General features: G+C 44.6%; 58 non-coding genes and 3 pseudogenes across 58 annotated transcripts; all 61 read left to right on the forward strand.

The window, feature by feature from the left end:
- The first annotated feature begins 24 nt into the window (after positions 1-24).
- On the forward strand, positions 25-143 carry LOC144394194 (5S ribosomal RNA). Its single transcript, XR_013456893.1, has one exon. It is a non-coding gene; the product is annotated as a 5S ribosomal RNA (ribosomal RNA).
- Positions 144-259: 116 nt separating this feature from the next.
- Positions 260-378, forward strand: LOC144397028 (5S ribosomal RNA). Its single transcript, XR_013459174.1, has one exon. It is a non-coding gene; the product is annotated as a 5S ribosomal RNA (ribosomal RNA).
- Positions 379-495: 117 nt separating this feature from the next.
- On the forward strand, positions 496-614 carry LOC144399806 (5S ribosomal RNA; annotated as a pseudogene).
- Positions 615-731: 117 nt separating this feature from the next.
- LOC144394307 (5S ribosomal RNA) lies at positions 732-850 on the forward strand. The gene has a single exon (XR_013456984.1). It is a non-coding gene; the product is annotated as a 5S ribosomal RNA (ribosomal RNA).
- A 117-nt stretch (positions 851-967) lies between these two features.
- On the forward strand, positions 968-1,086 carry LOC144391607 (5S ribosomal RNA). Its single transcript, XR_013455309.1, has one exon. It is a non-coding gene; the product is annotated as a 5S ribosomal RNA (ribosomal RNA).
- Positions 1,087-1,202: 116 nt separating this feature from the next.
- LOC144394428 (5S ribosomal RNA) lies at positions 1,203-1,321 on the forward strand. Its single transcript, XR_013457080.1, has one exon. It is a non-coding gene; the product is annotated as a 5S ribosomal RNA (ribosomal RNA).
- Positions 1,322-1,438: 117 nt separating this feature from the next.
- LOC144396056 (5S ribosomal RNA) lies at positions 1,439-1,557 on the forward strand. The gene has a single exon (XR_013458202.1). It is a non-coding gene; the product is annotated as a 5S ribosomal RNA (ribosomal RNA).
- A 116-nt stretch (positions 1,558-1,673) lies between these two features.
- Positions 1,674-1,792, forward strand: LOC144389757 (5S ribosomal RNA). The gene has a single exon (XR_013453909.1). It is a non-coding gene; the product is annotated as a 5S ribosomal RNA (ribosomal RNA).
- A 116-nt stretch (positions 1,793-1,908) lies between these two features.
- On the forward strand, positions 1,909-2,027 carry LOC144401600 (5S ribosomal RNA). Its single transcript, XR_013463535.1, has one exon. It is a non-coding gene; the product is annotated as a 5S ribosomal RNA (ribosomal RNA).
- Positions 2,028-2,144: 117 nt separating this feature from the next.
- On the forward strand, positions 2,145-2,263 carry LOC144396057 (5S ribosomal RNA). Its single transcript, XR_013458203.1, has one exon. It is a non-coding gene; the product is annotated as a 5S ribosomal RNA (ribosomal RNA).
- A 116-nt stretch (positions 2,264-2,379) lies between these two features.
- Positions 2,380-2,498, forward strand: LOC144396058 (5S ribosomal RNA). Its single transcript, XR_013458204.1, has one exon. It is a non-coding gene; the product is annotated as a 5S ribosomal RNA (ribosomal RNA).
- A 116-nt stretch (positions 2,499-2,614) lies between these two features.
- Positions 2,615-2,733, forward strand: LOC144399269 (5S ribosomal RNA). The gene has a single exon (XR_013461414.1). It is a non-coding gene; the product is annotated as a 5S ribosomal RNA (ribosomal RNA).
- A 117-nt stretch (positions 2,734-2,850) lies between these two features.
- On the forward strand, positions 2,851-2,969 carry LOC144398950 (5S ribosomal RNA). The gene has a single exon (XR_013461097.1). It is a non-coding gene; the product is annotated as a 5S ribosomal RNA (ribosomal RNA).
- Positions 2,970-3,085: 116 nt separating this feature from the next.
- LOC144394549 (5S ribosomal RNA) lies at positions 3,086-3,204 on the forward strand. Its single transcript, XR_013457091.1, has one exon. It is a non-coding gene; the product is annotated as a 5S ribosomal RNA (ribosomal RNA).
- A 116-nt stretch (positions 3,205-3,320) lies between these two features.
- On the forward strand, positions 3,321-3,439 carry LOC144401601 (5S ribosomal RNA). Its single transcript, XR_013463536.1, has one exon. It is a non-coding gene; the product is annotated as a 5S ribosomal RNA (ribosomal RNA).
- Positions 3,440-3,556: 117 nt separating this feature from the next.
- LOC144399807 (5S ribosomal RNA) lies at positions 3,557-3,675 on the forward strand (annotated as a pseudogene).
- A 117-nt stretch (positions 3,676-3,792) lies between these two features.
- Positions 3,793-3,911, forward strand: LOC144396059 (5S ribosomal RNA). The gene has a single exon (XR_013458205.1). It is a non-coding gene; the product is annotated as a 5S ribosomal RNA (ribosomal RNA).
- Positions 3,912-4,027: 116 nt separating this feature from the next.
- Positions 4,028-4,146, forward strand: LOC144394670 (5S ribosomal RNA). The gene has a single exon (XR_013457102.1). It is a non-coding gene; the product is annotated as a 5S ribosomal RNA (ribosomal RNA).
- A 117-nt stretch (positions 4,147-4,263) lies between these two features.
- Positions 4,264-4,382, forward strand: LOC144396060 (5S ribosomal RNA). The gene has a single exon (XR_013458206.1). It is a non-coding gene; the product is annotated as a 5S ribosomal RNA (ribosomal RNA).
- A 116-nt stretch (positions 4,383-4,498) lies between these two features.
- On the forward strand, positions 4,499-4,617 carry LOC144397183 (5S ribosomal RNA). The gene has a single exon (XR_013459328.1). It is a non-coding gene; the product is annotated as a 5S ribosomal RNA (ribosomal RNA).
- Positions 4,618-4,734: 117 nt separating this feature from the next.
- LOC144399808 (5S ribosomal RNA) lies at positions 4,735-4,853 on the forward strand (annotated as a pseudogene).
- A 117-nt stretch (positions 4,854-4,970) lies between these two features.
- On the forward strand, positions 4,971-5,089 carry LOC144396061 (5S ribosomal RNA). The gene has a single exon (XR_013458207.1). It is a non-coding gene; the product is annotated as a 5S ribosomal RNA (ribosomal RNA).
- A 116-nt stretch (positions 5,090-5,205) lies between these two features.
- On the forward strand, positions 5,206-5,324 carry LOC144394790 (5S ribosomal RNA). Its single transcript, XR_013457223.1, has one exon. It is a non-coding gene; the product is annotated as a 5S ribosomal RNA (ribosomal RNA).
- A 117-nt stretch (positions 5,325-5,441) lies between these two features.
- Positions 5,442-5,560, forward strand: LOC144396062 (5S ribosomal RNA). Its single transcript, XR_013458208.1, has one exon. It is a non-coding gene; the product is annotated as a 5S ribosomal RNA (ribosomal RNA).
- Positions 5,561-5,676: 116 nt separating this feature from the next.
- On the forward strand, positions 5,677-5,795 carry LOC144397184 (5S ribosomal RNA). Its single transcript, XR_013459329.1, has one exon. It is a non-coding gene; the product is annotated as a 5S ribosomal RNA (ribosomal RNA).
- A 117-nt stretch (positions 5,796-5,912) lies between these two features.
- LOC144396063 (5S ribosomal RNA) lies at positions 5,913-6,031 on the forward strand. Its single transcript, XR_013458209.1, has one exon. It is a non-coding gene; the product is annotated as a 5S ribosomal RNA (ribosomal RNA).
- Positions 6,032-6,147: 116 nt separating this feature from the next.
- LOC144394889 (5S ribosomal RNA) lies at positions 6,148-6,266 on the forward strand. The gene has a single exon (XR_013457286.1). It is a non-coding gene; the product is annotated as a 5S ribosomal RNA (ribosomal RNA).
- Positions 6,267-6,382: 116 nt separating this feature from the next.
- Positions 6,383-6,501, forward strand: LOC144399753 (5S ribosomal RNA). The gene has a single exon (XR_013461899.1). It is a non-coding gene; the product is annotated as a 5S ribosomal RNA (ribosomal RNA).
- A 117-nt stretch (positions 6,502-6,618) lies between these two features.
- LOC144396064 (5S ribosomal RNA) lies at positions 6,619-6,737 on the forward strand. Its single transcript, XR_013458210.1, has one exon. It is a non-coding gene; the product is annotated as a 5S ribosomal RNA (ribosomal RNA).
- Positions 6,738-6,853: 116 nt separating this feature from the next.
- On the forward strand, positions 6,854-6,972 carry LOC144395010 (5S ribosomal RNA). The gene has a single exon (XR_013457297.1). It is a non-coding gene; the product is annotated as a 5S ribosomal RNA (ribosomal RNA).
- Positions 6,973-7,089: 117 nt separating this feature from the next.
- Positions 7,090-7,208, forward strand: LOC144396066 (5S ribosomal RNA). Its single transcript, XR_013458212.1, has one exon. It is a non-coding gene; the product is annotated as a 5S ribosomal RNA (ribosomal RNA).
- A 116-nt stretch (positions 7,209-7,324) lies between these two features.
- LOC144397185 (5S ribosomal RNA) lies at positions 7,325-7,443 on the forward strand. The gene has a single exon (XR_013459330.1). It is a non-coding gene; the product is annotated as a 5S ribosomal RNA (ribosomal RNA).
- Positions 7,444-7,560: 117 nt separating this feature from the next.
- LOC144396067 (5S ribosomal RNA) lies at positions 7,561-7,679 on the forward strand. Its single transcript, XR_013458213.1, has one exon. It is a non-coding gene; the product is annotated as a 5S ribosomal RNA (ribosomal RNA).
- A 116-nt stretch (positions 7,680-7,795) lies between these two features.
- LOC144395129 (5S ribosomal RNA) lies at positions 7,796-7,914 on the forward strand. The gene has a single exon (XR_013457337.1). It is a non-coding gene; the product is annotated as a 5S ribosomal RNA (ribosomal RNA).
- Positions 7,915-8,031: 117 nt separating this feature from the next.
- Positions 8,032-8,150, forward strand: LOC144397971 (5S ribosomal RNA). The gene has a single exon (XR_013460118.1). It is a non-coding gene; the product is annotated as a 5S ribosomal RNA (ribosomal RNA).
- A 116-nt stretch (positions 8,151-8,266) lies between these two features.
- LOC144397186 (5S ribosomal RNA) lies at positions 8,267-8,385 on the forward strand. Its single transcript, XR_013459331.1, has one exon. It is a non-coding gene; the product is annotated as a 5S ribosomal RNA (ribosomal RNA).
- A 117-nt stretch (positions 8,386-8,502) lies between these two features.
- On the forward strand, positions 8,503-8,621 carry LOC144401603 (5S ribosomal RNA). Its single transcript, XR_013463538.1, has one exon. It is a non-coding gene; the product is annotated as a 5S ribosomal RNA (ribosomal RNA).
- Positions 8,622-8,737: 116 nt separating this feature from the next.
- LOC144395206 (5S ribosomal RNA) lies at positions 8,738-8,856 on the forward strand. Its single transcript, XR_013457382.1, has one exon. It is a non-coding gene; the product is annotated as a 5S ribosomal RNA (ribosomal RNA).
- Positions 8,857-8,973: 117 nt separating this feature from the next.
- On the forward strand, positions 8,974-9,092 carry LOC144396068 (5S ribosomal RNA). Its single transcript, XR_013458214.1, has one exon. It is a non-coding gene; the product is annotated as a 5S ribosomal RNA (ribosomal RNA).
- Positions 9,093-9,208: 116 nt separating this feature from the next.
- On the forward strand, positions 9,209-9,327 carry LOC144397187 (5S ribosomal RNA). Its single transcript, XR_013459332.1, has one exon. It is a non-coding gene; the product is annotated as a 5S ribosomal RNA (ribosomal RNA).
- Positions 9,328-9,444: 117 nt separating this feature from the next.
- Positions 9,445-9,563, forward strand: LOC144398819 (5S ribosomal RNA). Its single transcript, XR_013460966.1, has one exon. It is a non-coding gene; the product is annotated as a 5S ribosomal RNA (ribosomal RNA).
- Positions 9,564-9,679: 116 nt separating this feature from the next.
- Positions 9,680-9,798, forward strand: LOC144395264 (5S ribosomal RNA). Its single transcript, XR_013457398.1, has one exon. It is a non-coding gene; the product is annotated as a 5S ribosomal RNA (ribosomal RNA).
- A 117-nt stretch (positions 9,799-9,915) lies between these two features.
- LOC144396069 (5S ribosomal RNA) lies at positions 9,916-10,034 on the forward strand. Its single transcript, XR_013458215.1, has one exon. It is a non-coding gene; the product is annotated as a 5S ribosomal RNA (ribosomal RNA).
- Positions 10,035-10,150: 116 nt separating this feature from the next.
- LOC144397188 (5S ribosomal RNA) lies at positions 10,151-10,269 on the forward strand. Its single transcript, XR_013459333.1, has one exon. It is a non-coding gene; the product is annotated as a 5S ribosomal RNA (ribosomal RNA).
- Positions 10,270-10,386: 117 nt separating this feature from the next.
- On the forward strand, positions 10,387-10,505 carry LOC144396070 (5S ribosomal RNA). Its single transcript, XR_013458216.1, has one exon. It is a non-coding gene; the product is annotated as a 5S ribosomal RNA (ribosomal RNA).
- A 116-nt stretch (positions 10,506-10,621) lies between these two features.
- Positions 10,622-10,740, forward strand: LOC144395276 (5S ribosomal RNA). Its single transcript, XR_013457410.1, has one exon. It is a non-coding gene; the product is annotated as a 5S ribosomal RNA (ribosomal RNA).
- A 117-nt stretch (positions 10,741-10,857) lies between these two features.
- LOC144391618 (5S ribosomal RNA) lies at positions 10,858-10,976 on the forward strand. Its single transcript, XR_013455310.1, has one exon. It is a non-coding gene; the product is annotated as a 5S ribosomal RNA (ribosomal RNA).
- A 116-nt stretch (positions 10,977-11,092) lies between these two features.
- On the forward strand, positions 11,093-11,211 carry LOC144391629 (5S ribosomal RNA). Its single transcript, XR_013455311.1, has one exon. It is a non-coding gene; the product is annotated as a 5S ribosomal RNA (ribosomal RNA).
- A 116-nt stretch (positions 11,212-11,327) lies between these two features.
- Positions 11,328-11,446, forward strand: LOC144396071 (5S ribosomal RNA). Its single transcript, XR_013458217.1, has one exon. It is a non-coding gene; the product is annotated as a 5S ribosomal RNA (ribosomal RNA).
- Positions 11,447-11,562: 116 nt separating this feature from the next.
- On the forward strand, positions 11,563-11,681 carry LOC144395287 (5S ribosomal RNA). Its single transcript, XR_013457421.1, has one exon. It is a non-coding gene; the product is annotated as a 5S ribosomal RNA (ribosomal RNA).
- Positions 11,682-11,798: 117 nt separating this feature from the next.
- Positions 11,799-11,917, forward strand: LOC144391640 (5S ribosomal RNA). The gene has a single exon (XR_013455312.1). It is a non-coding gene; the product is annotated as a 5S ribosomal RNA (ribosomal RNA).
- Positions 11,918-12,033: 116 nt separating this feature from the next.
- LOC144397489 (5S ribosomal RNA) lies at positions 12,034-12,152 on the forward strand. The gene has a single exon (XR_013459635.1). It is a non-coding gene; the product is annotated as a 5S ribosomal RNA (ribosomal RNA).
- Positions 12,153-12,268: 116 nt separating this feature from the next.
- On the forward strand, positions 12,269-12,387 carry LOC144401604 (5S ribosomal RNA). Its single transcript, XR_013463539.1, has one exon. It is a non-coding gene; the product is annotated as a 5S ribosomal RNA (ribosomal RNA).
- A 117-nt stretch (positions 12,388-12,504) lies between these two features.
- Positions 12,505-12,623, forward strand: LOC144399669 (5S ribosomal RNA). Its single transcript, XR_013461815.1, has one exon. It is a non-coding gene; the product is annotated as a 5S ribosomal RNA (ribosomal RNA).
- A 117-nt stretch (positions 12,624-12,740) lies between these two features.
- On the forward strand, positions 12,741-12,859 carry LOC144396072 (5S ribosomal RNA). The gene has a single exon (XR_013458218.1). It is a non-coding gene; the product is annotated as a 5S ribosomal RNA (ribosomal RNA).
- A 116-nt stretch (positions 12,860-12,975) lies between these two features.
- LOC144395298 (5S ribosomal RNA) lies at positions 12,976-13,094 on the forward strand. Its single transcript, XR_013457432.1, has one exon. It is a non-coding gene; the product is annotated as a 5S ribosomal RNA (ribosomal RNA).
- A 117-nt stretch (positions 13,095-13,211) lies between these two features.
- Positions 13,212-13,330, forward strand: LOC144396073 (5S ribosomal RNA). Its single transcript, XR_013458219.1, has one exon. It is a non-coding gene; the product is annotated as a 5S ribosomal RNA (ribosomal RNA).
- Positions 13,331-13,446: 116 nt separating this feature from the next.
- On the forward strand, positions 13,447-13,565 carry LOC144397190 (5S ribosomal RNA). The gene has a single exon (XR_013459335.1). It is a non-coding gene; the product is annotated as a 5S ribosomal RNA (ribosomal RNA).
- Positions 13,566-13,682: 117 nt separating this feature from the next.
- On the forward strand, positions 13,683-13,801 carry LOC144396074 (5S ribosomal RNA). The gene has a single exon (XR_013458220.1). It is a non-coding gene; the product is annotated as a 5S ribosomal RNA (ribosomal RNA).
- A 116-nt stretch (positions 13,802-13,917) lies between these two features.
- LOC144395309 (5S ribosomal RNA) lies at positions 13,918-14,036 on the forward strand. Its single transcript, XR_013457443.1, has one exon. It is a non-coding gene; the product is annotated as a 5S ribosomal RNA (ribosomal RNA).
- A 117-nt stretch (positions 14,037-14,153) lies between these two features.
- LOC144396075 (5S ribosomal RNA) lies at positions 14,154-14,272 on the forward strand. Its single transcript, XR_013458221.1, has one exon. It is a non-coding gene; the product is annotated as a 5S ribosomal RNA (ribosomal RNA).
- The last annotated feature ends 70 nt before the right edge of the window (positions 14,273-14,342 follow it).

A 14,342-nucleotide genomic window follows, 5' to 3' on the forward strand; every position in this document is an offset into this window, starting at 1 on the left:
AGATTAGGTAGAGGACATACAGTTGCTTACGGCCATACCTCTCTGGCTCCGCCTGATCTCGTCAGATCTCAGAAGCTAAGCAGAGTAGGGCCTGGTTAGTACTTGGATGGAAGACCGCCTGGGAATCCCAGGTGCCGTAAGCTTTTTCATTTCTATCTGTAAAAGACACAGAGAAGGCCTTAGAAAGTGACTCCATTTCATTGTCAAAACTACAAAACCTTTGACACATTTTAAAAGATTAGGTAGAGGACATACAGTTGCTTATGGCCATACCTCTCTGGCTCCGCCTGATCTCGTCTGATCTCAGAAGCTAAGCAGAGTAGGGCCTGGTTAGTACTTGGATGGAAGACCGCCTGGGAATCCCAGGTGCCGTAAGCTTTTTCATTTCTCTCTCTGGAAGAAATCGAGAAGGCATTAGAAAGTGACTCCTTTTTCATTATCAAAACTCCAAAACCTTTGACACATTTTAAAAGATTAGGAAGAGGACATACAGTTGCTTACGGCCATACCTCTCTGGCTCGGCCTGATCTCGTCTGATCTCAGAAGCTAAGCAGAGTAGGGCCTGGTTAGTACTTGGATGAAAGACCGCCTGCGAATCCCAGGTGCTGTAAGCTTTTTCATTTCGATCTGTAAAAGACACAGAGAAGGCCTTAGAAAGTGACTCCTTTTTCATTATCAAAACTCCAAAACCTTTGACACATTTTAAAAGATTAGGAAGAGGACATACAGTTGCTTACGGCCATACCTCTCTGGCTCCGCCTGATCTCGTCAGATCTCAGAAGCTAAGCAGAGTAGGGCCTGGTTAGTACTTGGATGGAAGACCGCCTGGGAATCCCAGGTGCCGTAAGCTTTTTCATTTCTCTCTCTGGAAGAAATCGAGAAGGCATTAGAAAGTGACTCCTTTTTCATTATCTAAACTCCAAAACCTTTGACACATTTTAAAATATTAGGAAGAGGACATACAGTTGCTTACGGCCATACCTCTCTGGCTTCGCCTGATCTCGTCTGATCTCAGAAGCTAAGCAGAGTAGGGCCTGGTTAGTACTTGGATGGAAGACCGCCTGGGAATCCCAGGTGCTGTAAGCTTTTTAATTTCGATCTGTAAAAGACACAGAGAAGGCCTTAGAAAGTGACTCCATTTAATTGTCAAAACTACAAAACCTTTGACACATTTTAAAAGATTAGGTAGAGGACATACAGTTGCTTACGGCCATACCTCTCTGGCTCCGCCTGATCTCGTCAGATCTCAGAAGCTAAGCAGAGTAGGGCCTGGTTAGTACTTGGATGGAAGACCGCCTGGGAATCCCAGGTGCCGTAAGCTTTTTCATTTCTCTCTCTGGAAGAAATCGAGAAGGCATTAGAAAGTGACTCCTTTTTCATTATCAAAACTCCAAAACCTTTGACACATTTTAAAAGATTAGGAAGAGGACATACAGTTGCTTACGGCCATACCTCTCTGGCTCCGCCTGATCTCGTCTGATCTCAGAAGCTAAGCAGAGTAGGGCCTGGTTAGTACTTGGATGGAAGACCGCCTGGGAATCCCAGGTGCTGTAAGCTTTTTTATTTCGATCTGTAAAAGACACAGAGAAGAACTTAGAAAGTGACTCCATTTCATTGTCAAAACTCCAAAACCTTTGACACATTTTAAAAGATTAGGTAGAGGACATACAGTTGCTTACGGCCATACCTCTCTGGCTCCGCCTGATCTCGTCAGATCTCAGAAGCTAAGCAGAGTAGGGCCTGGTTAGTACTTGGATGGAAGACCGCCTGGGAATCCCAGGTGCTGTAAGCTTTTTCATTTCGATCTGTAAAAGACACAGAGAAGGCCTTAGAAAGTGACTCCATTTAATTGTCAAAACTACAAAACCTTTGACACATTTTAAAAGATTAGGTAGAGGACATACAGTTGCTTACGGCCATACCTCTCTGGCTCCGCCTGATCTCGTCTGATCTCAGAAGCTAAGCAGAGTAGGGCCTGGTTAGTACTTGGATGGAAGACCGCCTGGGAATCCCAGGTGCCGTAAGCTTTTTCATTTCTCTCTCTGGAAGAAATCGAGAAGGCATTAGAAAGTGACTCCTTTTTCATTATCAAAACTCCAAAACCTTTGACACATTTTAAAAGATTAGGAAGAGGACATACAGTTGCTTACGGCCATACCTCTCTGGCTCCGCCTGATCTCGTCTGATCTCAGAAGCTAAGCAGAGTAGGGCCTGGTTAGTACTTGGATGGAAGACCGCCTGGGAATCCCAGGTGCTGTAAGCTTTTTCATTTCGATCTGTAAAAGACACAGAGAAGGCCTTAGAAAGTGACTCCATTTCATTGTCAAAACTCCCAAACCTTTGACACATTTTAAAAGATTAGGAAGAGGACACACAGTTGCTTACGGCCATACCTCTCTGGCTCCGCCTGATCTCGTCTGATCTCAGAAGCTAAGCAGAGTAGGGCCTGGTTAGTACTTGGATGGAAGACCGCCTGGGAATCCCAGGTGCTGTAAGCTTTTTCATTTCGATCTGTAAAAGACACAGAGAAGGCCTTAGAAAGTGACTCCATTTCATTGTCAAAACTACAAAACCTTTGGAACATTTTAAAAGATTAGGAAGAGGACATACAGTTGCTTACGGCCATACCTCTCTGGCTCCGCCTGATCTCGTCAGATCTAAGAAGCTAAGCAGAGTAGGGCCTGGTTAGTACTTGGATGGAAGACCGCCTGGGAATCCCAGGTGCCGTAAGCTTTTTCATTTCTCTCTCTGGAAGAAATCGAGAAGGCATTAGAAAGTGACTCCTTTTTCATTATCTAAACTCCAAAACCTTTGACACATTTTAAAATATTAGGAAGAGGACATACAGTTGCTTACGGCCATACCTCTCTGGCTTCGCCTGATCTCGTCTGATCTCAGAAGCTAAGCAGAGAAGGGCCTGGTTAGTACTTGGATGGAAGGCCGCCTGGGAATCCCAGGTGCTGTAAGCTTTTTCATTTCGATCTGTAAAAGACACAGAGAAGGCCTTAGAAAGTGACTCCATTTAATTGTCAAAACTACAAAACCTTTGACACATTTTAAAAGATTAGGTAGAGGACATACAGTTGCTTACGGCCATACCTCTCTGGCTCCGCCTGATCTCGTCAGATCTCAGAAGCTAAGCAGAGTAGGGCCTGGTTAGTACTTGGATGGAAGACCGCCTGGGAATCCCAGGTGCCGTAAGCTTTTTCATTTCTATCTGTAAAAGACACAGAGAAGGCCTTAGAAAGTGACTCCATTTCATTGTCAAAACTACAAAACCTTTGACACATTTTAAAAGATTAGGTAGAGGACATACAGTTGCTTACGGCCATACCTCTCTGGCTCCGCCTGATCTCGTCTGATCTCAGAAGCTAAGCAGAGTAGGGCCTGGTTAGTACTTGGATGGAAGACCGCCTGGGAATCCCAGGTGCCGTAAGCTTTTTCATTTCTCTCTCTGGAAGAAATCGAGAAGGCATTAGAAAGTGACTCCTTTTTCATTATCAAAACTCCAAAACCTTTGACACATTTTAAAAGATTAGGAAGAGGACATACAGTTGCTTACGGCCATACCTCTCTGGCTCGGCCTGATCTCGTCTGATCTCAGAAGCTAAGCAGAGTAGGGCCTGGTTAGTACTTGGATGAAAGACCGCCTGCGAATCCCAGGTGCTGTAAGCTTTTTCATTTCGATCTGTAAAAGACACAGAGAAGGCCTTAGAAAGTGACTCCTTTTTCATTATCAAAACTCCAAAACCTTTGACACATTTTAAAAGATTAGGTAGAGGACATACAGTTGCTTACGGCCATACCTCTCTGGCTCCGCCTGATCTCGTCTGATCTCAGAAGCTAAGCAGAGTAGGGCCTGGTTAGTACTTGGATGGAAGACCGCCTGGGAATCCCAGGTGCTGTAAGCTTTTTCATTTCGATCTGTAAAAGACACAGAGAAGGCCTTAGAAAGTGACTCCATTTCATTGTCAAAACTACAAAACCTTTGACACATTTTAAAAGATTAGGAAGAGGACATACAGTTGCTTACGGCCATACCTCTCTGGCTCCGCCTGATCTCGTCAGATCTCAGAAGCTAAGCAGAGTAGGGCCTGGTTAGTACTTGGATGGAAGACCGCCTGGGAATCCCAGGTGCCGTAAGCTTTTTCATTTCTCTCTCTGGAAGAAATCGAGAAGGCATTAGAAAGTGACTCCTTTTTCATTATCAAAACTCCAAAACCTTTGACACATTTTAAAAGATTAGGAAGAGGACATACAGTTGCTTACGGCCATACCTCTCTGGCTCCGCCTGATCTCGTCTGATCTCAGAAGCTAAGCAGAGTAGGGCCTGGTTAGTACTTGGATGGAAGACCGCCTGGGAATCCCAGGTGCTGTAAGCTTTTTCATTTCGATCTGTAAAAGACACAGAGAAGGCCTTAGAAAGTGACTCCATTTCATTGTCAAAACTACAAAACCTTTGACACATTTTAAAAGATTAGGAAGAGGACATACAGTTGCTTACGGCCATACCTCTCTTGCTCCGCCTGATCTCGTCTGATCTCAGAAGCTAAGCAGAGTAGGGCCTGGTTAGTACTTGGATGGAAGACCGCCTGGGAATCCCAGGTGCCGTAAGCTTTTTCATTTCTCTCTCTGGAAGAAATCGAGAAGGCATTAGAAAGTGACTCCTTTTTCATTATCAAAACTCCAAAACCTTTGACACATTTTAAAAGATTAGGAAGAGGACATACAGTTGCTTACGGCCATACCTCTCTGGCTCGGCCTGATCTCGTCTGATCTCAGAAGCTAAGCAGAGTAGGGCCTGGTTAGTACTTGGATGAAAGACCGCCTGCGAATCCCAGGTGCTGTAAGCTTTTTCATTTCGATCTGTAAAAGACACAGAGAAGGCCTTAGAAAGTGACTCCTTTTTCATTATCAAAACTCCAAAACCTTTGACACATTTTAAAAGATTAGGTAGAGGACATACAGTTGCTTACGGCCATACCTCTCTGGCTCCGCCTGATCTCGTCTGATCTCAGAAGCTAAGCAGAGTAGGGCCTGGTTAGTACTTGGATGGAAGACCGCCTGGGAATCCCAGGTGCTGTAAGCTTTTTCATTTCGATCTGTAAAAGACACAGAGAAGGCCTTAGAAAGTGACTCCATTTCATTGTCAAAACTACAAAACCTTTGACACATTTTAAAAGATTAGGAAGAGGACATACAGTTGCTTACGGCCATACCTCTCTGGCTCCGCCTGATCTCGTCAGATCTCAGAAGCTAAGCAGAGTAGGGCCTGGTTAGTACTTGGATGGAAGACCGCCTGGGAATCCCAGGTGCCGTAAGCTTTTTCATTTCTCTCTCTGGAAGAAATCGAGAAGGCATTAGAAAGTGACTCCTTTTTCATTATCAAAACTCCAAAACCTTTGACACATTTTAAAAGATTAGGAAGAGGACATACAGTTGCTTACGGCCATACCTCTCTGGCTCCGCCTGATCTCGTCTGATCTCAGAAGCTAAGCAGAGTAGGGCCTGGTTAGTACTTGGATGGAAGACCGCCTGGGAATCCCAGGTGCTGTAAGCTTTTTCATTTCGATCTGTAAAAGACACAGAGAAGGCCTTAGAAAGTGACTCCATTTCATTGTCAAAACTACAAAACCTTTGACACATTTTAAAAGATTAGGAAGAGGACATACAGTTGCTTACGGCCATACCTCTCTTGCTCCGCCTGATCTCGTCTGATCTCAGAAGCTAAGCAGAGTAGGGCCTGGTTAGTACTTGGATGGAAGACCGCCTGGGAATCCCAGGTGCCGTAAGCTTTTTCATTTCTCTCTCTGGAAGAAATCGAGAAGGCATTAGAAAGTGACTCCTTTTTCATTATCAAAACTCCAAAACCTTTGACACATTTTAAAAGATTAGGAAGAGGACATACAGTTGCTTACGGCCATACCTCTCTGGCTCCGCCTGATCTCGTCTGATCTCAGAAGCTAAGCAGAGTAGGGCCTGGTTAGTACTTGGATGGAAGACCGCCTGGGAATCCCAGGTGCTGTAAGCTTTTTCATTTCGATCTGTAAAAGACACAGAGAAGGCCTTAGAAAGTGACTCCATTTCATTGTCAAAACTACAAAACCTTTGACACATTTTAAAAGATTAGGTAGAGGACATACAGTTGCTTACGGCCATACCTCTCTGGCTCCGCCTGATCTCGTCAGATCTCAGAAGCTAAGCAGAGTAGGGCCTGGTTAGTACTTGGATGGAAGACCGCCTGGGAATCCCAGGTGCCGTAAGCTTTTTCATTTCTATCTGTAAAAGACACAGAGAAGGCCTTAGAAAGTGACTCCATTTCATTGTCAAAACTACAAAACCTTTGACACATTTTAAAAGATTAGGTAGAGGACATACAGTTGCTTATGGCCATACCTCTCTGGCTCCGCCTGATCTCGTCTGATCTCAGAAGCTAAGCAGAGTAGGGCCTGGTTAGTACTTGGATGAAAGACCGCCTGCGAATCCCAGGTGCTGTAAGCTTTTTCATTTCGATCTGTAAAAGACACAGAGAAGGCCTTAGAAAGTGACTCCTTTTTCATTATCAAAACTCCAAAACCTTTGACACATTTTAAAAGATTAGGTAGAGGACATACAGTTGCTTACGGCCATACCTCTCTGGCTCCGCCTGATCTCGTCTGATCTCAGAAGCTAAGCAGAGTAGGGCCTGGTTAGTACTTGGATGGAAGACCGCCTGGGAATCCCAGGTGCTGTAAGCTTTTTCATTTCGATCTGTAAAAGACACAGAGAAGGCCTTAGAAAGTGACTCCATTTCATTGTCAAAACTACAAAACCTTTGACACATTTTAAAAGATTAGGAAGAGGACATACAGTTGCTTACGGCCATACCTCTCTGGCTCCGCCTGATCTCGTCAGATCTCAGAAGCTAAGCAGAGTAGGGCCTGGTTAGTACTTGGATGGAAGACCGCCTGGGAATCCCAGGTGCCGTAAGCTTTTTCATTTCTCTCTCTGGAAGAAATCGAGAAGGCATTAGAAAGTGACTCCTTTTTCATTATCAAAACTCCAAAACCTTTGACACATTTTAAAAGATTAGGAAGAGGACATACAGTTGCTTACGGCCATACCTCTCTGGCTCCGCCTGATCTCGTCTGATCTCAGAAGCTAAGCAGAGTAGGGCCTGGTTAGTACTTGGATGGAAGACCGCCTGGGAATCCCAGGTGCTGTAAGCTTTTTCATTTCGATCTGTAAAAGACACAGAGAAGGCCTTAGAAAGTGACTCCATTTCATTGTCAAAACTACAAAACCTTTGACACATTTTAAAAGATTAGGAAGAGGACATACAGTTGCTTACGGCCATACCTCTCTTGCTCCGCCTGATCTCGTCTGATCTCAGAAGCTAAGCAGAGTAGGGCCTGGTTAGTACTTGGATGGAAGACCGCCTGGGAATCCCAGGTGCCGTAAGCTTTTTCATTTCTCTCTCTGGAAGAAATCGAGAAGGCATTAGAAAGTGACTCCTTTTTCATTATCAAAACTCCAAAACCTTTGACACATTTTAAAAGATTAGGAAGAGGACATACAGTTGCTTACGGCCATACCTCTCTGGCTCCGCCTGATCTCGTCTGATCTCAGAAGCTAAGCAGAGTAGGGCCTGGTTAGTACTTGGATGGAAGACCGCCTGGGAATCCCAGGTGCTGTAAGCTTTTTCATTTCGATCTGTAAAAGACACAGAGAAGGCCTTAGAAAGTGACTCCATTTCATTGTCAAAACTACAAAACCTTTGACACATTTTAAAAGATTAGGAAGAGGACATACAGTTGCTTACGGCCATACCTCTCTGGCTCCGCCTGATCTCGTCAGATCTCAGAAGCTAAGCAGAGTAGGGCCTGGTTAGTACTTGGATGGAAGACCGCCTGGGAATCCCAGGTGCCGTAAGCTTTTTCATTTCTCTCTCTGGAAGAAATCGAGAAGGCATTAGAAAGTGACTCCTTTTTCATTATCAAAACTCCAAAACCTTTGACACATTTTAAAAGATTAGGAAGAGGACATACAGTTGCTTACGGCCATACCTCTCTGGCTCTGCCTGATCTCGTCTGATCTCAGAAGCTAAGCAGAGTAGGGCCTGGTTAGTACTTGGATGGAAGACCGCCTGGGAATCCCAGGTGCTGTAAGCTTTTTCATTTCGATCTGTAAAAGACACAGAGAAGGCCTTAGAAAGTGACTCCATTTCATTGTCAAAACTACAAAACCTTTGACACATTTTAAAAGATTAGGAAGAGGACATACAGTTGCTTACGGCCATACCTCTCTTGCTCCGCCTGATCTCGTCTGATCTCAGAAGCTAAGCAGAGTAGGGCCTGGTTAGTACTTGGATGGAAGACCGCCTGGGAATCCCAGGTGCCGTAAGCTTTTTCATTTCTCTCTCTGGAAGAAATCGAGAAGGCATTAGAAAGTGACTCCTTTTTCATTATCAAAACTCCAAAACCTTTGACACATTTTAAAAGATTAGGAAGAGGACATACAGTTGCTTACGGCCATACCTCTCTGGCTCCGCCTGATCTCGTCTGATCTCAGAAGCTAAGCAGAGTAGGGCCTGGTTAGTACTTGGATGGAAGACCGCCTGGGAATCCCAGGTGCCGTAAGCTTTTTCATTTCTATCTGTAAAAGACACAGAGAAGGCCTTAGAAAGTGACTCCATTTCATTGTCAAAACTACAAAACCTTTGACACATTTTAAAAGATTAGGTAGAGGACATACAGTTGCTTACGGCCATACCTCTCTGGCTCCGCCTGATCTCGTCAGATCTCAGAAGCTAAGCAGAGTAGGGCCTGGTTAGTACTTGGATGGAAGACCGCCTGGGAATCCCAGGTGCCGTAAGCTTTTTCATTTCTCTCTCTGGAAGAAATCGAGAAGGCATTAGAAAGTGACTCCTTTTTCATTATCAAAACTCCAAAACCTTTGACACATTTTAAAAGATTAGGAAGAGGACATACAGTTGCTTACGGCCATACCTCTCTGGCTCCGCCTGATCTCGTCTGATCTCAGAAGCTAAGCAGAGTAGGGCCTGGTTAGTACTTGGATGGAAGACCGCCTGGGAATCCCAGGTGCTGTAAGCTTTTTCATTTCGATCTGTAAAAGACACAGAGAAGGCCTTAGAAAGTGACTCCATTTCATTGTCAAAACTACAAAACCTTTGACACATTTTAAAAGATTAGGAAGAGGACATACAGTTGCTTACGGCCATACCTCTCTTGCTCCGCCTGATCTCGTCTGATCTCAGAAGCTAAGCAGAGTAGGGCCTGGTTAGTACTTGGATGGAAGACCGCCTGGGAATCCCAGGTGCCGTAAGCTTTTTCATTTCTCTCTCTGGAAGAAATCGAGAAGGCATTAGAAAGTGACTCCTTTTTCATTATCAAAACTCCAAAACCTTTGACACATTTTAAAAGATTAGGAAGAGGACATACAGTTCCTTACGGCCATACCTCTCTGGCTCCGCCTGATCTCGTCTGATCTCAGAAGCTAAGCAGAGTAGGGCCTGGTTAGTACTTGGATGGAAGACCGCCTGGGAATCCCAGGTGCTGTAAGCTTTTTCATTTCGATCTGTAAAAGACACAGAGAAGGCCTTAGAAAGTGACTCCATTTCATTGTCAAAACTACAAAACCTTTGACACATTTTAAAAGATTAGGAAGAGGACATACGGTTGCTTACGGCCATACCTCTCTGGCTCCGCCTGATCTCGTCAGATCTCAGAAGCTAAGCAGAGTAGGGCCTGGTTAGTACTTGGATGGAAGACCGCCTGGGAATCCCAGGTGCCGTAAGCTTTTTCATTTCTCTCTCTGGAAGAAATCGAGAAGGCATTAGAAAGTGACTCCTTTTTCATTATCAAAACTCCAAAACCTTTGACACATTTTAAAAGATTAGGAAGAGGACATACAGTTGCTTACGGCCATACCTCTCTGGCTCCGCCTGATCTCGTCTGATCTCAGAAGCTAAGCAGAGTAGGGCCTGGTTAGTACTTGGATGGAAGACCGCCTGGGAATCCCAGGTGCTGTAAGCTTTTTCATTTCGATCTGTAAAAGACACAGAGAAGGCCTTAGAAAGTGACTCCATTTCATTGTCAAAACTACAAAACCTTTGACACATTTTAAAAGATTAGGAAGAGGACATACAGTTGCTTACGGCCATACCTCTCTTGCTCCGCCTGATCTCGTCTGATCTCAGAAGCTAAGCAGAGTAGGGCCTGGTTAGTACTTGGATGGAAGACCGCCTGGGAATCCCAGGTGCCGTAAGCTTTTTCATTTCTCTCTCTGGAAGAAATCGAGAAGGCATTAGAAAGTGACTCCTTTTTCATTATCAAAACTCCAAAACCTTTGACACATTTTAAAAGATTAGGAAGAGGACATACAGTTGCTTACGGCCATACCTCTCTGGCTCCGCCTGATCTCGTCTGATCTCAGAAGCTAAGCAGAGTAGGGCCTGGTTAGTACTTGGATGGAAGACCGCCTGGGAATCCCAGGTGCTGTAAGCTTTTTCATTTCGATCTGTAAAAGACACAGAGAAGGCCTTAGAAAGTGACTCCATTTCATTGTCAAAACTACAAAACCTTTGACACATTTTAAAAGATTAGGAAGAGGACATACAGTTGCTTACGGCCATACCTCTCTGGCTCCGCCTGATCTCGTCAGATCTCAGAAGCTAAGCAGAGTAGGGCCTGGTTAGTACTTGGATGGAAGACCGCCTGGGAATCCCAGGTGCCGTAAGCTTTTTCATTTCTCTCTCTGGAAGAAATCGAGAAGGCATTAGAAAGTGACTCCTTTTTCATTATCTAAACTCCAAAACCTTTGACACATTTTAAAATATTAGGAAGAGGACATACAGTTGCTTACGGCCATACCTCTCTGGCTTCGCCTGATCTCGTCTGATCTCAGAAGCTAAGCAGAGTAGGGCCTGGTTAGTACTTGGATGGAAGACCGCCTGGGAATCCCAGGTGCTGTAAGCTTTTTTATTTCGATCTGTAAAAGACACAGAGAAGGCCTTAGAAAGTGACTCCATTTCATTGTCAAAACTACAAAACCTTTGACACATTTTAAAAGATTAGGAAGAGGACATACAGTTGCTTACGGCCATACCTCTCTGGCTTCGCCTGATCTCGTCTGATCTCAGAAGCTAAGCAGAGTAGGGCCTGGTTAGTACTTGGATGGAAGACCGCCTGGGAATCCCAGGTGCTGTAAGCTTTTTTATTTCGATCTGTAAAAGACACAGAGAAGGCCTTAGAAAGTGACTCCATTTCATTGTCAAAACTACAAAACCTTTGACACATTTTAAAAGATTAGGAAGAGGACATACAGTTGCTTACGGCCATACCTCTCTGGCTCCGCCTGATCTCGTCTGATCTCAGAAGCTAAGCAGAGTAGGGCCTGGTTAGTACTTGGATGGAAGACCGCCTGGGAATCCCAGGTGCTGTAAGCTTTTTCATTTCGATCTGTAAAAGACACAGAGAAGGCCTTAGAAAGTGACTCCATTTCATTGTCAAAACTACAAAACCTTTGACACATTTTAAAAGATTAGGAAGAGGACATACAGTTGCTTACGGCCATACCTCTCTGGCTCCGCCTGATCTCGTCAGATCTCAGAAGCTAAGCAGAGTAGGGCCTGGTTAGTACTTGGATGGAAGACCGCCTGGGAATCCCAGGTGCCGTAAGCTTTTTCATTTCTCTCTCTGGAAGAAATCGAGAAGGCATTAGAAAGTGACTCCTTTTTCATTATCTAAACTCCAAAACCTTTGACACATTTTAAAATATTAGGAAGAGGACATACAGTTGCTTACGGCCATACCTCTCTGGCTTCGCCTGATCTCGTCTGATCTCAGAAGCTAAGCAGAGTAGGGCCTGGTTAGTACTTGGATGGAAGACCGCCTGGGAATCCCAGGTGCTGTAAGCTTTTTCATTTCGATCTGTAAAAGACACAGAGAAGGCCTTAGAAAGTGACTCCATTTAATTGTCAAAACTACAAAACCTTTGACACATTTTAAAAGATTAGGTAGAGGACATACAGTTGCTTACGGCCATACCTCTCTGGCTCCGCCTGATCTCGTCAGATCTCAGAAGCTAAGCAGAGTAGGGCCTGGTTAGTACTTGGATGGAAGACCGCCTAGGAATCCCAGGTGCCGTAAGCTTTTTCATTTCTATCTGTAAAAGACACAGAGAAGGCCTTAGAAAGTGACTCCATTTCATTGTCAAAACTACAAAACCTTTGACACATTTTAAAAGATTAGGTAGAGGACATACAGTTGCTTACGGCCATACCTCTCTGGCTCCGCCTGATCTCGTCTGATCTCAGAAGCTAAGCAGAGTAGGGCCTGGTTAGTACTTGGATGGAAGACCGCCTGGGAATCCCAGGTGCCGTAAGCTTTTTCATTTCTCTCTCTGGAAGAAATCGAGAAGGCATTAGAAAGTGACTCCTTTTTCATTATCAAAACTCCAAAACCTTTGACACATTTTAAAAGATTAGGAAGAGGACATACAGTTGCTTACGGCCATACCTCTCTGGCTCGGCCTGATCTCGTCTGATCTCAGAAGCTAAGCAGAGTAGGGCCTGGTTAGTACTTGGATGGAAGACCGCCTGCGAATCCCAGGTGCTGTAAGCTTTTTCATTTCGATCTGTAAAAGACACAGAGAAGGCCTTAGAAAGTGACTCCTTTTTCATTATCAAAACTCCAAAACCTTTGACACATTTTAAAAGATTAGGTAGAGGACATACAGTTGCTTACGGCCATACCTCTCTGGCTCCGCCTGATCTCGTCTGATCTCAGAAGCTAAGCAGAGTAGGGCCTGGTTAGTACTTGGATGGAAGACCGCCTGGGAATCCCAGGTGCTGTAAGCTTTTTCATTTCGATCTGTAAAAGACACAGAGAAGGCCTTAGAAAGTGACTCCATTTCATTGTCAAAACTACAAAACCTTTGACACATTTTAAAAGATTAGGAAGAGGACATACAGTTGCTTACGGCCATACCTCTCTGGCTCCGCCTGATCTCGTCAGATCTCAGAAGCTAAGCAGAGTAGGGCCTGGTTAGTACTTGGATGGAAGACCGCCTGGGAATCCCAGGTGCCGTAAGCTTTTTCATTTCTCTCTCTGGAAGAAATCGAGAAGGCATTAGAAAGTGACTCCTTTTTCATTATCAAAACTCCAAAACCTTTGACACATTTTAAAAGATTAGGAAGAGGACATACAGTTGCTTACGGCCATACCTCTCTGGCTCCGCCTGATCTCGTCTGATCTCAGAAGCTAAGCAGAGTAGGGCCTGGTTAGTACTTGGATGGAAGACCGCCTGGGAATCCCAGGTGCTGTAAGCTTTTTCATTTCGATCTGTAAAAGACACAGAGAAGGCCTTAGAAAGTGACTCCATTTCATTGTCAAAACTACAAAACCTTTGACACATTTTAAAAGATTAGGAAGAGGACATACAGTTGCTTACGGCCATACCTCTCTTGCTCCGCCTGATCTCGTCTGATCTCAGAAGCTAAGCAGAGTAGGGCCTGGTTAGTACTTGGATGGAAGACCGCCTGGGAATCCCAGGTGCCGTAAGCTTTTTCATTTCTCTCTCTGGAAGAAATCGAGAAGGCATTAGAAAGTGACTCCTTTTTCATTATCAAAACTCCAAAACCTTTGACACATTTTAAAAGATTAGGAAGAGGACATACAGTTGCTTACGGCCATACCTCTCTGGCTCCGCCTGATCTCGTCTGATCTCAGAAGCTAAGCAGAGTAGGGCCTGGTTAGTACTTGGATGGAAGACCGCCTGGGAATCCCAGGTGCTGTAAGCTTTTTCATTTCGATCTGTAAAAGACACAGAGAAGGCCTTAGAAAGTGACTCCATTTCATTGTCAAAACTACAAAACCTTTGACACATTTTAAAAGATTAGGAAGAGGACATACGGTTGCTTACGGCCATACCTCTCTGGCTCCGCCTGATCTCGTCAGATCTCAGAAGCTAAGCAGAGTAGGGCCTGGTTAGTACTTGGATGGAAGACCGCCTGGGAATCCCAGGTGCCGTAAGCTTTTTCATTTCTCTCTCTGGAAGAAATCGAGAAGGCATTAGAAAGTGACTCCTTTTTCATTATCAAAACTCCAAAACCTTTGACACATTTTAAAAGATTAGGAAGAGGACATACAGTTGCTTACGGCCATACCTCTCTGGCTCCGCCTGATCTCGTCTGATCTCAGAAGCTAAGCAGAGTAGGGCCTGGTTAGTACTTGGATGGAAGACCGCCTGGGAATCCCAGGTGCTGTAAGCTTTTTCATTTCGATCTGTAAAAGACACAGAGAAGGCCTTAGAAAGTGACTCCATTTCATTGTCAAAACTAC

The sequence above is a fragment of the Gasterosteus aculeatus genome, chromosome 2 (assembly GCF_964276395.1).
Source record: "Gasterosteus aculeatus chromosome 2, fGasAcu3.hap1.1, whole genome shotgun sequence".
NCBI classification, from domain to species: domain Eukaryota; kingdom Metazoa; phylum Chordata; class Actinopteri; order Perciformes; family Gasterosteidae; genus Gasterosteus; species Gasterosteus aculeatus.